The 15,366-nt window shown below is 40.7% G+C and overlaps 1 long non-coding RNA gene across 1 annotated transcript; it reads left to right on the top strand.

Moving 5' to 3' along the window:
* Nucleotides 1-1,295: 1,295 nt before the first annotated feature.
* LOC134298952 (uncharacterized) lies at nucleotides 1,296-3,277 on the top strand. The gene is made up of 2 exons (XR_010006085.1): nucleotides 1,296-1,499; nucleotides 2,932-3,277. It is a non-coding gene; the product is annotated as an uncharacterized LOC134298952 (long non-coding RNA).
* The last annotated feature ends 12,089 nt before the right edge of the window (nucleotides 3,278-15,366 follow it).

Below are 15,366 nucleotides of genomic sequence, written 5' to 3'. Positions count from 1 at the left end.
AATAATAACAATAAAAATAATATCAAGGGCTGGAAAAGACCCCTTGGGCCATTTAGTCCAGCCCTCTTCTGCCTTTGTCCACCACAAGCAAAGCACCCCTGGCAGATGGTCACCCAGCCTCAATGTTAGTAATAATAACAATAAAAATAATATCAAGGGCTGGAAAAGACCCCTTGGGCCATTTAGTCCAGCCCTCTTCTGCCTTTGTCCACCACAAATTAAATAATAATTATAATACCTTTGTAAACACAAGCAAAACTCCAACTCCAGGCAGGCACAGGGCGAGGAAGGAGGCAGGAAAGGCTTATGCAGGGAAAGGGAGGAGCCAGGAATGGCTGCAAATGCTTTTGCCGGGAGAGGTCAGAAAGGGCTGCAAAGGCTTGTGCAGGGAAAGGACAGCAGCGGCATGCACCTTCTTCGAGGAAGGAGGAGGAAGCCACTGCTGTGGGGGCCGGAACGAAGGGAGGTTTGGGCGATCTCTGCTGTGTGCCTGCACACAGCAGAGATTGCCTAATTCTCCCTTCCTGTGTGCACGCACACAGCAGAGATCGCCTAATTCTCCCTTCCTGGACGCGGCCGCAGGTCGCCAGGGCGAGCTGCGGCCGCGTCCAGGAACGAAGGGAGGTTTGGGCGATCTCTGCTGTGTGCGTGCACACAGCAGAGATCGCCCAATTCTCCCTTCCTGGACGCGGCCGCAGGTCGCCAGGGCGAGCTGCGGCCGCGTCCAGGAACGAAGGGAGAATTGGGCAATCTCTGCTGTGGCGCTATGGGCTGCTGTCGACGCCTCGACAGCGCCCCTAGCGGCCAGCGCCCGAGGCCGCCGCTTCAGCAGCCTCATATGTCCAACCGGCCCTGTAAACGCTCAAGAAAACTTAAGGATATGCTAATAAGCTCTGATTTAACAACTTCTACTATCAAGAAATCTAACCTTAGAGGCCACTCAAACTGTGGACATTGTCAATGTTGCACACAGTCTCTCAGAACTAAACATTTTTTACATCCAACTCTAAAAATCCATATACAACTACGAAGTTTTACTACATGTATCACTGACCAGGTCATTTATGTTATACAGTGTCCCTGTGGACTTCTATATGTAGGCATGACGTCCAGATCGTTAAAAATTAGAATACTTGAACACCGCTCACGCATCAAAAATAAATCATCAGAGTCTACCCTCTACTCTCATTTTTTAGAGAAAGCCCACTCATATACCAGCTTTACTTTCTGTGCCTTAGAAAAGATCACCATAAAACCTCATGGTGATGTTAAATGGGTTCTACTCCAGAGAGAAGCTTTCTGGATTTCCAAATTACAAACTATGCATCCACATGGTCTGAATGATAAATTAGATCTCTCTTGTTACCTGTGAATTAGCTTTGCAATTAGCTCACAATCCTTAAAAGGGAGTAGCCCTTATCAGTCAATTTGCTCGCTCTTGGAAAAAGAAAAAGTTGCTATCCTGAGCTGGAATTACAGCAGAGCCACTACCTAGAAAAGTGAGTTTTTTTGCAAATATCCTTAAATTTTGTTTTATGCTACTGGGTGCTGGTAACAGCAAATCTATTATATTGTCTCCTTATAATACAGTTTGTAAAAATCTTCAGAAGACTATACAAGAAGCAACTAAACCTGAAGAAGGGACACCCATCCTGAAACAAGGACATAAAATACCCCGGGAACCCTTGTTGTTGTTTTTTGCTGTTGCTTTCTTTGAATGTACATTCTGAAGACTCTTTCTTGCTTGGGACTTTGATAATTTGTTTAAAGGGTACAACCCTCATTTAGAAAGATCATCAATTGAGATGCTTTTTCTACCAAGCTTCAAGACAACACTGAATACTGAGTTTTAACCTCAGTTTATGAACTCCTTTATTTTGGCAATATATAAACATGAATGCTATGTTTGCTATAATGCTGTGAAATAGTTTATATAATGCTGTAAAATAGTTTATATATGTGCCTTGGTGATTATACGTTTGCTACTTCGTTTCTATTATATACTGTGTGTAACAGGACAACCTTTCTCTACACTATATATAGGTTTCTGTGTTATATTAGTTTTAGATATTTCAGGTTAATCACTTAAAACTGGGGTAAACCGAATTTACTCAGTGTAATCCAGTTTTTTTAAAAAATACCTCTAAAGATCCAGGCCTTCTGTAAAGGTCCAAATCTTTGGAGGTATGGGGCCTATGGAAACAGACTCTTCAGATTACCTTCTGTGATCCCAGTGCCTGCTTCTGTGGCAACTCCTCCTCCCCAGGCTCAGGCAGCCTGGAGATGAGGGATGGCATTGCCAGCCTCCCCTCCCTGCCCCCCCCCCCATTTCCCCTTTAGTTCACTGGAGAAAGACTCCATTTGGGGCCTGGAGTTTTTTCCCATTTCCCTTCTCCCTGGAAGAGTCAACAGAGGGCTGTGGTGGAGGAATCCCTGCCTCCCCTTTCAAAGTCCTCTTTCAGCTCTTCCAAGGGAGAGAGAAAGGCTTCAAGTCTTGTCGGAGTCTTCCCCCAGTAAGCTGAAGAAGAAATGCAGGGTAGGGAGGGGGAGACTGGCAGTGGCCTTGCCTACCCATCCTGATCTCAGATCAGCACAAGAGAGCATCTAGCTCCCTCCCCCCCCCCCCCCCGCAAAATCCTGGGTTTTGGCAAGTTGTGTGTCATCCATCCCAAGAGGAAGTGGGATTTAAAATCCCAATTCTTCTTATAATGTTGGCCTGTGTAGAAGGGCCCTGACTTTAAGTGCACAGAACCCCCTGATAGAATGGTTCCTTAAGAAACATTTGGACCTCCAGTGCAACTCTATGGTTAACTTTTGTCCAATACCTATATTCTATTTATGTTTAAGAATATAATACTCAGAATGGCTAAATAAAATTCTTAAAGAAAAGCTGAAACACAAAACAAAGCTTTGTGTTTTATTGCTGCTTAGGTCTATCTGGAGATTTAAAGCAGTGAGAGATGAAGATGATATACAACCTCATCAGATGGAGTGAAATCAGCATCCTAGGACACTTTCACCCCATCTGTGGGACGGAGGCAGATGGCGGGCATCACACAACATCATATTATTCCAGCATAGGCCATGCCCCCAACCGGGATGAAAGCATCATTGGACAATTTTACCCCAACATGGGAAGCTTCCCGTGTTTGCGCTGGATCCAATGGACGGATTCGCCCTGCTTGCTCCCTCTTTCCTTGCCAGAAGCCAGAAAAAGTGGGACATTTCTCCTGGCCTTTATGATGAGGTCCATAAAGTCTGTTTACTCACTCTTTAATGTGTTCTGCTTTATTTGTTATAAAACCAGTGATGATTCTTCTGTAAGGTAAAGGTAAAGGTTTCCCCTGACATTAAGTCCAGTCATGTCCGACTCTGAAGGTTGGTGCTCATCTCCATTTCTAAGCCATTGTCCATAGACACCTCCAAGGTCATGTGGCCGGCATGACTGCATGGAGCGCCATTACCTTCTCGCCGGAGCGGTACCTATTGATCTACTCACATTGGCATGTTTTCAAACTGCTAGATTGGCAGAAGCTGGAGCTAATAGCGGGCGCTCACTCCACTCCCAGGATTTGAATCTGTGACTTTTCAGACTGCAAGTTCAGCAGCTCAGTGCTTTAACACACTTCGCCATCGGGGCTCCGATCCTTCTGTAGCTGAACAGTAATTATGCAATGTTATATTGCACTTCCATGATTGATTCTCTCTACCTGTAATGCAGTCTCCATCTTTTCTTACTGCCTCCTACTTTAACATGCACTATCAACTTTTCTAATAAATCCAATCAGCTCATGATATGGCCAAGTGCATGGCCTCAGTTTCATCATGCCAGTTTCTAGGGAGATTTCAGGATTCATTTGCTGTCATACCATTTATTCATTTTTTGGCAGTTTAAGGATTCTTCAAAACATTTCTCTCTCTCCACATTTCAAATTAGCTGATTCTCCTCCTGTCAGCTTTCTTCATTACCCAGCTTTTACAGTTATGCAAGGCAATCAATCAGAAATATGATAGTATGGATGTATTCAGCGATATTCAATTCAGTTGTCATTCACATCCATTTAATGACCAATCCGAGAAATAATCAGCCAGACACAAAGTTGGGATATAAAACTGGGCCACTTGATTAGCTGAACCTTTTTATTAACTTTCTTGGAGGATGCTATGAAAGGGGGGACAACCTGGTGTGAGAAACACTGTGGCAGGAGATCTTATCAGAATCCTCCACCACCTTCCTTAAGCAAAGGCACCTGAGCCCTGAGGTGAACCCACACAGGGGTTGTTCCCTTAGCCAACCCACATCTGGAAGGCTTGGCCAAGGTTTCCTACTTCCCCAGTCCTGAGACACAGGATTGAAGGCGAACAGAAAAGAGACATTCCAGAAACTTAGCTTTCACCCAAATGGGTGCTAAGGTACAAATTCCCCCACTACCCATCGATAGTTGATTATTTAAACACCACCCAATAGACAATTATTCAAATCCTTTGCAAATTGTGTGGGATAAGGGGTAAAACCTTTAACAGGGGAGAAAATTCCTAATGGCCCCAAAGCAACCAGTGTAACTCACATTGCAGCAGAGGTGGGTGGGTCAACATACATTTCAGAATGATGTGCTAGGAGCAGTGCAGCCCTGAAGAGACTCTAAGCCCTGTCCCCATGCTCTGTATCTTGACACCAGGCACTAAAATAACTGCTTTAGTCTAGTCTCTTCTTTTAGAGAATAAACTTTCTCTGACTCCATGGCTCTGCCAGTATGTAGGAAATTGATTCTTTAGCTCACAAACAGCAGAACATCTACCCATGCCCCTCTTTGCTGTGACTTTTTTCATGTGGAAAGGGATAGGTCTAAAGTGAAGAGGGAAATGGAAAACAAAGGATCTTGCTTACTTGGATAGATCACACAAAAAGAGGAATCTCCTCAGATGCATTTTATCTGATGAAATGGATAATGTGGGGCAGTTTTTTGAGGTACTCCTGTGTGGGCATGTTAGATAAATTGGGGTGCGAAACACCAATAAACAGCTTGTTATAGATTTGACTTCCCTGTTCTTGGTTAGTTGAGAGACCTGAGCATCATCATCTGGAAGCAGTATAATCTAAGCATAATAAAATTACTATCCTATTTCCATTTTTGTTATATAATACTTCAAGGGTATTGTTTTAATATCAACAGATATCAGTCCTGTGTATTGTTCACAAATACATTAAATTTCTTTTTCAAACAATAAACTTTTAAACAATACTCTGCTAGTTAAAACATTTTTCTGTTTATTTTAAAAGAATTCAGTTATCCAAGGAGCCAATGGATGTAGATATTGACAAAATTAAAAAGTTTATTTGAATGGTATACGTGAATTTTCAGCAAACATATAGTACAGTAACTCTTAAAATGAAAACAAGGTCAGCATCTTTACTTTCTCATTTAATATAATTGAATGTTCAAAATAAAAGTAATTTTCTATTATAGATCTGCCTTCCATTTTGTTATGGGAAATCCTGGTGCAACATTTAAGTTCTGTATCAGCATGCCAAGCCATTAATTTACCCCTGCCTTCACCTAATACTTATGTACTAGTAAAGTACTTTACAGCATAAGTGACTTTTTCTTTTGCACCACATCACACAGAAGAGGACAATCTGCTGCTTCCATTCAGTTTTGTTTTCTGCAAACCTATCCTTCTCAAGCCTACCCATGTGCTTGCTCTCTATAATGTGGCAATATTGAAAATATCACGGTTTCATTTTTCTTTTCAGACTACAGTCCCATTCACTCTTACACAGATATCCATTTCTATAAGCTCCGTTGAAATCAATGAAACTGGTTTCATAATAAGTTTTAACTTCTGGAATAGAACTTTCCAAACTGTGTGCCATAACACACTAGTGTGTCGGCTGTAGCCTACAGGTGTATTACATGAAAAATAACCCCCTTGCTGCCCCCATGTACAAAGGCTGTCTGAGGAGGGAGTGTGGAGCAAGTGGAGGAGGCACCAATGGGAGAAATAGTGGTGGCCACTTGGAAGTGCCAAACCCGAGGCCATGCCATCCTCCTCCTCCCTATTGTCCTCAGCTCTTTGCCTCCATGGCAGCAATCCCAACCAGGGCAGGGGGGTGAAGAAGGAGGAGGGAAAAGAAGGGAGAGCCAATCCTTCTGGCAGCCAAAAGGAGAGCTCTTTGCTAAGCTGGAGGAGAGCAAAGCCCTTCCCCCGGGGAAGGGAGAAAGGGAGGGCTTGACTCTTCCCTTCTGCCACTGGCTGGAGGGGGAGTGCAAAGTTGGAAGAGACCCCCAAAGGGCATTCAGTCCAACCTTCAGTCAGACAGGAACAGAGTCAAGACCCTCCTCACAGAAAGCTAGCCAACCTCAGTTCAAAAACCTCCAGAGAAGGAAGCTCCACTGGACTCCCTGACAGTCTATACTTCACCAGGGTTGAAAAGACCTCCAAAAGGGCATCTAGTCTAACTCCATTCAGCCACAGGAAGACACAATCAAAGCACCTGTGGATAGCTATCCAGCCTCTATTTAAAAGCACCCAGAGAAGTTTAATCACTGCAAAGGTGGAGTGCTGGTGTGTACAAGTGTATACTGTTCTAACTTTTATTATTTGCACAATTTGTTGATTAAGTTGTAGCAATTAATTACCACTAAAATGGATAAGTTTCAAATTAAGAAAATAAAATCTGTTGACAACGATGTTTGTGATGAACCACATGGAGCAGCTATAGGATAACTACACAAGAATCAAGTGTAGTTTGTCAGAAGTATATAGGAAAAATGTCAAACCTTGTTTATATAGTAAACGTTATATGAAACTTCTCTGTATGTGTGTATGTATGTGTGTGTGCATCTCTCTCTCTCGGTCTCTCTGTATACTGGACTGGTGCCTGGCCGCTGTGATGGGCTGGATAAGGGCGAACAAACTGAAGCTCAATCCCGACAAGACAGAGGTCCTACAGGTCAGTCGCATGTCGGATCAGGATATAGGGTGACAACCTGTGCTCTACATGGTTGCACTCCCTCTGAAGACACAGGTCTGCAGTTTGGGGGTCCTTCTGGACTCATCACTTACACTTGATGCTCAGGTGTCGGCTTCCAAACAAATGGACAGTAGTTTGCTGCACAAATTACTGCGTCTTCTTTCTTCTTTGTCAAGAAGAATGGACTTTAAAGGTCAAGTAGTAAAGCATGTATTTTTCATAAAGTAGCCAAGAATACCAAATTCAGTCTGTGACATCTTCTGTTTAAATCACGGGTATCTTACAAGTATATAATACTTTACACCATCTGACTTAAGACTTGCTTACTTAAATCCCTTAAGTCTGCATTGTAAGGATAATGCAATTAAGAAATTTTGCACTCTTTCATTTTATTGGTTGTTTCTGGAACTGCCCACTTTAAAGGGGTTAAACAGTCTGAAAAAGCCATGGCTGTCTAAAAGCAGAACAAGCAAATCACTCACACACCCACTCCACATTCGATTCTTCCACCCCAGGTGAGAGCTCACAATTTGTCTTCTTCACTATTTAATCCCATTTAAAACCCACAGGGAAGTAGACAGATTAAAACAAGCCAACCGGCACATAGATATGCAGCACACTTCGTACAATGTTTCTCTGTCTTCTTCTGAAGCCTCTCCTGTCTTGTTGTATTTGACATAAAGGGGCACACGACCCCCCCCCCCTAATTAATTATAATAATTTAAAGTACCTTTTTTTAAAATGCAGGAATGATTGCTCCATTAATCAGACTATCCTTGGAGATCAGTCACATGGACAATCCAATGTACTACACTATCATTTGAGCAAATTCATTTAATTTTTTTTTCTAAATTCTGGACAATAGCAGTATGAGGACTGAGGATCAGTACTGAACTGGTGGAGGACAGAAGTGTATGTTCTACTTTAGTTTCCCTCTATCCTCTAAGCTGGACTACTGTGCTTAAAAATAGGGGATGAAAATGTCTTATTGTGATTACTGCAGAAATATTCCTGTGCCAGTTGGGTACTGCATGATGGATGGGAGGGAGCACCATTTTCCAAAGTCTCAAAATGTCTTAGGACAGCTTTGTCCTGGTTAGATGCTAATTCTGCCACTTAAAATAATCTCAGTAATGATTCAGTAATGGTGTTGAATTTATCATTATAATTTTGAAGGCATTTAGATGTTCTTCTTTTTGCTTGTGGCCTTCTTGCTGGTTGAAGACAGCCTGATAATATCCTTGTTTATCCAACATTGGCTTTACAAATGAGACACAAACATAAGGCATATGCTGTGTATTTCATATCGTTTACAGGGTGATATGAATGAAAACATTATGTATCCCCACATGAAGTCACTCATTCATTTATTATTATATCATTGGTCCCATTATCTAAAACTTGTTTTGAAAACAAGCTGGAGGTTGAATCCTAGTGAGCAAAGGGTCACGTTAATCCTGTTATTAAGTGATTCATGTCAAATCAAAATGATTTGCCCTTTGTACTGTATTGTATTTCATAATATACAAAAACAATTGATTTACTCTCAGGATAAATGTGTGCATCCATTCAGGCATTCATGAATGATTGATTCAATATTTAGTACATTAATTACTCTTGACAAGTCAGGCAAATAAACTGATTACATTGGCAACAAAGGCATACAGAGATAATAGTACCAGTTGACTCATAGCAGAATCAAAGTATATGAATACAGTCAGGCTCAGCCCCTATAGTCAGACTAATATAGGGTGTTAAACTTCCAGAAAACACCCTAAATAACTAAACTCTTGACACTTACGTACCTGCTACAAGATCAGTGAATTGAAAAATCAACATCTGGCCGGGGAATGACAGCATTTTTTGTGCAGAGTGGGCATGATTTCTGCACAAAAAGCCCTGTTTCAATGCAGAATATATCCTGCATTCAGTAAGTCCAAAAGTATACCCTAAAGGCATCCAATTTTGCCTCTTGAAAGCTAAGGGTCAGGTTTGAATAGTACTTTGATGTAAGGCCTGGGACTCATGGGCGGCCTTTCAGAGAAAGAAATTAGCAAAACAACCTCAGAGTATTCTTTGCTTAAGAAAACCACCTGAAATTTAAGAGGCATCATAACTCAACAGGAGACTTGAAGACATATGCAAAGTATGAAGGCTCTCATCTCTCCAAGATTCTTCTTGTCAATATTTTTGAACACTCAGAAAACAGTTTTTTTCATCTAGGATTAAAATATTTCTGGAGATTCCTTCCACTCCTATTCTCAGACCAAGTCACAACATAAAGATGCTGGGGAACTTTTTCTTTCACAGTGTTACAATAGTTTTTGGAGATGTGCAGGTCTCAGACTCACCCAGCCAACTTGTTGTTCTGGGAGCTATAATCCAAAAAATTACCTGCAGCAGATCAGTTCATCTGATGTATCTACATAATTAAACATGGATCCGTAAACTTTGCTTTAAAGTGTAGCTTTGCAACAAGCTTCCAATGCAACACAGCACAACCCTGAAACTGTGCTGAAATAAAAGAGAATAACCTCACATTTTCTTTTCTTTCATCTTTCTTTCAAGTCAAATCAGACAACCTCTGTTAACTTATTTTTCCTTTTCTCATATACCCTACTTTCCCTTGATTTCTTTTGTACTGACTTCCAGTTGTTTGTCACACCAACTACAAGGTTTTTGTTCCTTTAAAAACTTGATGAAATTACAGTATGTCGCAGTCATATATCAGGTAGTGTCTCAATATTTCAGAGAACAGCTGGAAGTTTGACAAAGAAAATGAGAAATATATATGTGTCTGATGGAGCTTGTCAAAAGTGAGGGCTTTTTTAAAAAACAGATTAGCACTGGTAAAATATTCAAACAGTAAGAAAAATGACTGAATCTAGCTGCCAATTGGATGCAAATTTTAAAGAATAATGAAAGGAAAAGTTAACTCATGTCAATTATTCCATTATATTTTGATTTTATAAAAACTGAACAAGGACAATGGGGAGAATCTTGAGGAAAGTTATAGGTCTGACTTTGAATTATCAGATATTTAATTTTGTACATTATTTGACCATTGTTCCCTTCCTTCAAAGAGCTCAAATTCCACATGGCCTGCTATATTATTTTCATTACAACTCTTTGAAGTAGATTAGGTCAAAAATATGCTAAAGCAATTAGACCAGGGGAATAATGATCCAACCTTGATTCTTCCAACCTTTAGCTAGCACATTCATTACCATTTCAGCACAGTTTCCTAGATTCCTATGATAGAGCAAGCAAATTTTGATAAGAGCAAACTAATTCATCTTCAAATGAAAGCTGTATCAGTGTAACTGAAAAGCATCCAAATACAATATCTAGGCATCAAAGTTATATTAGCTATCTTAATCTGAAGATTTCAATGACTGTACTGGTTTGTAGAGATTTCATGCTACAGAGTTTCATCACTTTGATACAAACCTAATAGCCATGGCCGCATACCCAGGATTTCTTTCATTTTCTGAGGCACTATAGCTCTCAAATGGAGCTCACGGTTAAACCTTTGAGCTCTGAACTTGCTGACCAAAAGGTCAGTGGTTCGAATCTGGGGGGTGGGGTGAGCTCCCACTGTTAGCCCCAGCTTCTGCTGACCTAGCAGTTTGAAAACATGCAAATGTGAGTAGATTGATAGTTACCGCCCCGGAGGGAAGATGACAGTGCTCCATGCAGTCATGCTGACCACATGACCTTGGAGGCATCTACAGACAACGCTGGCTCTTCAGCTTAGAAATGGAGATGAGCACTAACCCGCAGAATCGGACACAACTAGACTTTGCCTTTACTATAGCTCTCAAGCAGAAATGTTAAATTATTTAAAAACTATCTACTCTAGGAGTCCATAGGATGAAACCATGATAGTTAAAGCAGGATCAAAGTGCTGCAATTGTGTAGTGTGAAAGAGACCTAGGTCTCTAGTAGCTTACAATGGTCATTCATTGATGGACAAAAAAGAGATGGCAGGACAGGTTAAGCAATACCCCATTCCCAAAGCTTCTTTTAATCCTATTTCACTTCAATTTGTAAAAAGGAGGTCAATTTGGGCTACCCTTCCAAACACACTTTTTATTTTATTATGTGCCCAGCCAGAAATGAGTGATCAAGATTCTGACCCCCCCCCCAAAAAAAAACATGAAAATTTCAATCTTTAAAGGGGGCAGCTTGCCTTTCTGCTAACATTTTTCTTTTTTTAATGGTTTTCACTTACTAGCAGTATGGAGTAAGTCATTTGAAAACACTGCCGGCTACCGAGTGGTATCAGGATGTGATGGAATTCTTTAAATGGGGGTGATAAATAATCAAAATGTGAATTAATCAACCTGAGATTGGAGAATTTTTGATTTCTTTCTGTGATATGTGCTAGAATGAAATAAATACAGATTTACATTTTAAGGACATGGCCATATATACACTCATCCTAGGCCTTCATTGAAAATTAGACTCTCTCTAAGCATCGGTAAACAAAACCATTCCGTTTTGCTTATTATGGAAATTTACAGGCTACAGGCTCTTGGCTGCTCTACAAGTAAAACATCATTTGCCATCTGTTGCAGTCCCCTTGAGTTCTGCATTATGAATGAAGATGTTTAGTTGCTAAATCAATAGAAACCCAATCAACTGCTGTAAGTGATGTTGTGGCTTGCATGGTGCTCTATTTGTGTAATTATACTAAATGTATTTTTTTCAATAATATTGGTGACTCAAAATCATCATTATTCATTATTCATTTTGCATATTCTTTTTTTTAGAGAGAGACATATATACATTATGTTTTAGATTCTTCCAACGATGGAACACAGAACTACAAGCAGGCACCTTCTGCTTGATGAGTCAAAAGACAAGAAAGAAAGAAGTTTAGAAGGGAAAAAAGGAGCAAATCAGTGGTGGTAAGGGAAGAAGGCTAAGAGCTATTTGGAATGATCTTGGTTTCTATGAGGGTTCTATGGGCTCAAAGGAGTATAAAAGTATGGGTGATACCAGAGCTGGCCCTAGGTATTTTTCAAGTGTAGGCGAACAGAATTTGGCGCCCCCCCCCCCCCAAACCAAACACTGAAAAATAAAAGCGTTGGATAAGTGAAAATGTTTGATAATAAGGCGGGATTAATGAAAAGCCTATTAAACATCAAATTACATTAAGATTTTACAAATTAAGCACTAAAACATCATGTTTTACAACAAATCAACAGAAAAAGCAGTTCAATACCTTGCAGAGGGAGGCCACAGGAGACAGGAGTTGCCTCGATGGCGCCCCCAACAAGATGGCCACAGGCAACTGCCTAGTTGGCCTGGTGGTTGAACCGCCTCTGGGTGATACAGGAAAGGCAATTGTCCAAAAAACCTACAGCCACACTACATTGCCCTCTTTGAATCCTAGATAAGGAAGACACGTGGTAACCCTGAGGAATAGAGTGTGCAACCGTATCTTCTTCCCAGAGTTCAAGACTTATTTTCAGTGAAATTTGTGCAGAATCTTCTGCCCAGCAAACAGCATTTTCTCGATCTATTGTCTTCTTGTTGATTGTATAGGTGCCACATTATGACATAATAGACATAGCATATGATGGCAGGTACTGACACAGAGCTCTAGGGCTGGTAAGGAACACAGATCACAAAGTGGTGGTCCAGGGAGGAAAATATAGTCTCTGCTGGGTTGAAGCCATCTGCATACCAACATGGCACCATAGCACAGTGGTTCTCAACCAGTGGGTGCCTAGATAACTCCCAGAAATCCTAACAGATGGTAAATTGGCTGGGATTTCTCGGAGTTGTAGGCCAAAACACCTGGGGACCTACAGGATGAGAACCACTGCCATAGCAGGTTCAGTGGGGTGTGCCTGGCCATCATCACAGTCACACCAGACTAACTTAAATGGTCAGTCTAGACTCACCCTTAGACCAGTGCTGAATCCCAAAATTACTGGTACTGCCCTCAGCCCAAAATTGTTACTAAATCTATGGGCAATACTGTTGATGGCTCTCATCCCTAAGGAGGTTTTCCTATACAAAAACCACAGAAGTGAAGGAGGGAGAGATAATTCATAGCCAGGAATGATCAGCTTTGTTTCAAGTCATCCTTCAAGCAGGATCTTTGAAAGGCCAACATCTATATATATAAAAGGGTAATGAAATTTCGGCCTAGGACAAAACAACAAAACTGCACATCCCAGAAACACTAAACTTGGCAGCACAACCCCTCATCCATGCCTCTACGTTCATACAACAAAGAGCTCCAGCTACTCCAGAAAACAACCAGGCTTTGAGACTGCAAGGCTATTCACTGCTATTCCACCTGGCCAACAACGGATTCCCATAAGCCACAGCAACGCATGGCCGGGCAATGCTAGTAAGTCTATAATTGGTGTTGCTGCTATTTCTGGGACTGTAGTTGGATGGTGCCGGGACATAAACTATATTTCCTTCTCCTACTGAATGTTCAAGACATTCTGCACATCTGAGCCCTGAAAGAGAGCCTCACAAGATTGGGTTTCTACTATGGTGTAAACAGTGGTAAATATTTCATATCAGTGGGTTGGTCAATCCATTTCAGGTTTTAATCTGCACTTTAAAGAAGCTACCAAGAATGCTAATGTTTATTCCCAAAATAGGGTCATCACCTTTAATGATTCCTTTGAAGCTCAGACTAAACCCCAAAGCAAATTTGTGGTCCCATTACCATGGGAGTGATTAGTACCCTTTGTGTCTTAATTTCTATCGAATCACAAATTAGGCACATGGCTGTGCAAACATGTCAGCCTCTATTTCTGTGGTTATGTCAGCTCAGTGACAAATATATTTTGCAGGGCTATATTTGCCTAATTATATGTAACTAAGAAGGCAAACTGATCATTTCCACTGTTTACATTTTGTAAAAAATCTACTTGCTTGCCTCTTCTTCTTTGATGAAAGCATAATATTTGTTTTGCATTCTAATTTGCACGCACGCACACACACTGGCTAATGTTACTAACAGTTTGATACAGAAGTCATTTTCTTGGCTTCTTTAGTTTAAAGGAATATTTCAAAAGTGATTCTTTCCCATTTCAATTAAAAGTAGAAATGCTGAGTACTTGCCTCCACACTTTTAGATTATTATTTTTTTTAATGTCAGGAGCAACCAGAGTTGCTTCTGGAGTGAGAGAATTGGCCGTCTGCAAGGACGTTGCCCAGGGGACGCCCGGATGTTTTGATGTTTTACCATCCTTGTAGGAGGCTTCTCTCATGTCCTCGCATGGAGTTGGAGCTGATAGAGGGAGCTCATCTGCGCTCTCCCTGGGTGGGATTCGAACCTGGCAGCCTTCAGGTCAGCAACCCAACCTTCAAGTCACAAGGCTTTTATCCCCTAGGCCACCGGAGGCTCCTATGCACTTTTAGATGTGTTCACATCAATAGAAATGGTATTGAGTTCTTAGATCTTGTCTATTCCTTAAATCAGAAATAGTAGATACATAACACACCAGCTTTTTTGTTTCTATTTTGCTAAGTTACAGAGGGCCAAAACACTGGAAAGAATCTCTGATTCTAATGTTGAAAATGCATCCTGGGATACAAAAAAAGGGATTTACAAAAGTCTCAATCATACAAGAAGATTTGTGATTGACCTTAAATGAGAGTCACACATTGGTAAAAATACAAATTTTAGACACAGTTAAACTGTGGCATCTCTACACCAGTTCAACTTCTGTTGAAAGGCTTAGAGATATGTCACTTGTCAGTGTAGGTACTGTAATATTGAAATCAATTGATCAATGTTGAGATTTGGTATAAGACAACTCTGTGTGCTGATCGGTACAGAGCTTGGAAATACAAGTTCTTAGAAAGATGTACAGTAGAGTCTCGCTTATCCAACGTAAACGGGCCGGCAGAACGTTGGATAAGCGAATATGTTGGATAATAAGGAGAGATTAAGGAAAAACCTATTAAACATCAAATTATGTTATGATTTTACAAATTAAGCACCAAAACATCATGTTATACAACAAATTTGACAGAAAAAGTAGTTCAATACGCAGTAATGCTATGTAGCAATTACTGTATTTATGAATTTAGCACCAAAATATCATGATATATTGAAAACATTGACTACAAAAATGCGTTGGATAATCCAGAATGTTGGATAAGCGAGTGTTGGATAAGTGAAACTCTACTGTAGTTTGAAAAAGTCATATTTCCAAACTCTGTTCAGGATTAGCCAGATATTTTGCCGCCTCCGTTGGACCAGCAAATGACAGCCTTCCTTAATATGATACATGACAGCCTAAAGCAAAGAAAATTATTTTTGTATCTCAGACAAAAAACATTACCCATACTCCTCTTTATGAGAAATAGATTTTTTAAAACTGCATCACTCAGAATCTCTATAGAAT

The sequence above is a fragment of the Anolis carolinensis genome, chromosome 4 (assembly GCF_035594765.1).
Source record: "Anolis carolinensis isolate JA03-04 chromosome 4, rAnoCar3.1.pri, whole genome shotgun sequence".
In the NCBI taxonomy this organism is placed as follows: domain Eukaryota; kingdom Metazoa; phylum Chordata; class Lepidosauria; order Squamata; family Dactyloidae; genus Anolis; species Anolis carolinensis.
The sequence above is the reverse complement of the archived record's forward strand: the minus strand, read 5'-3'. Positions and strand labels throughout refer to the sequence as shown.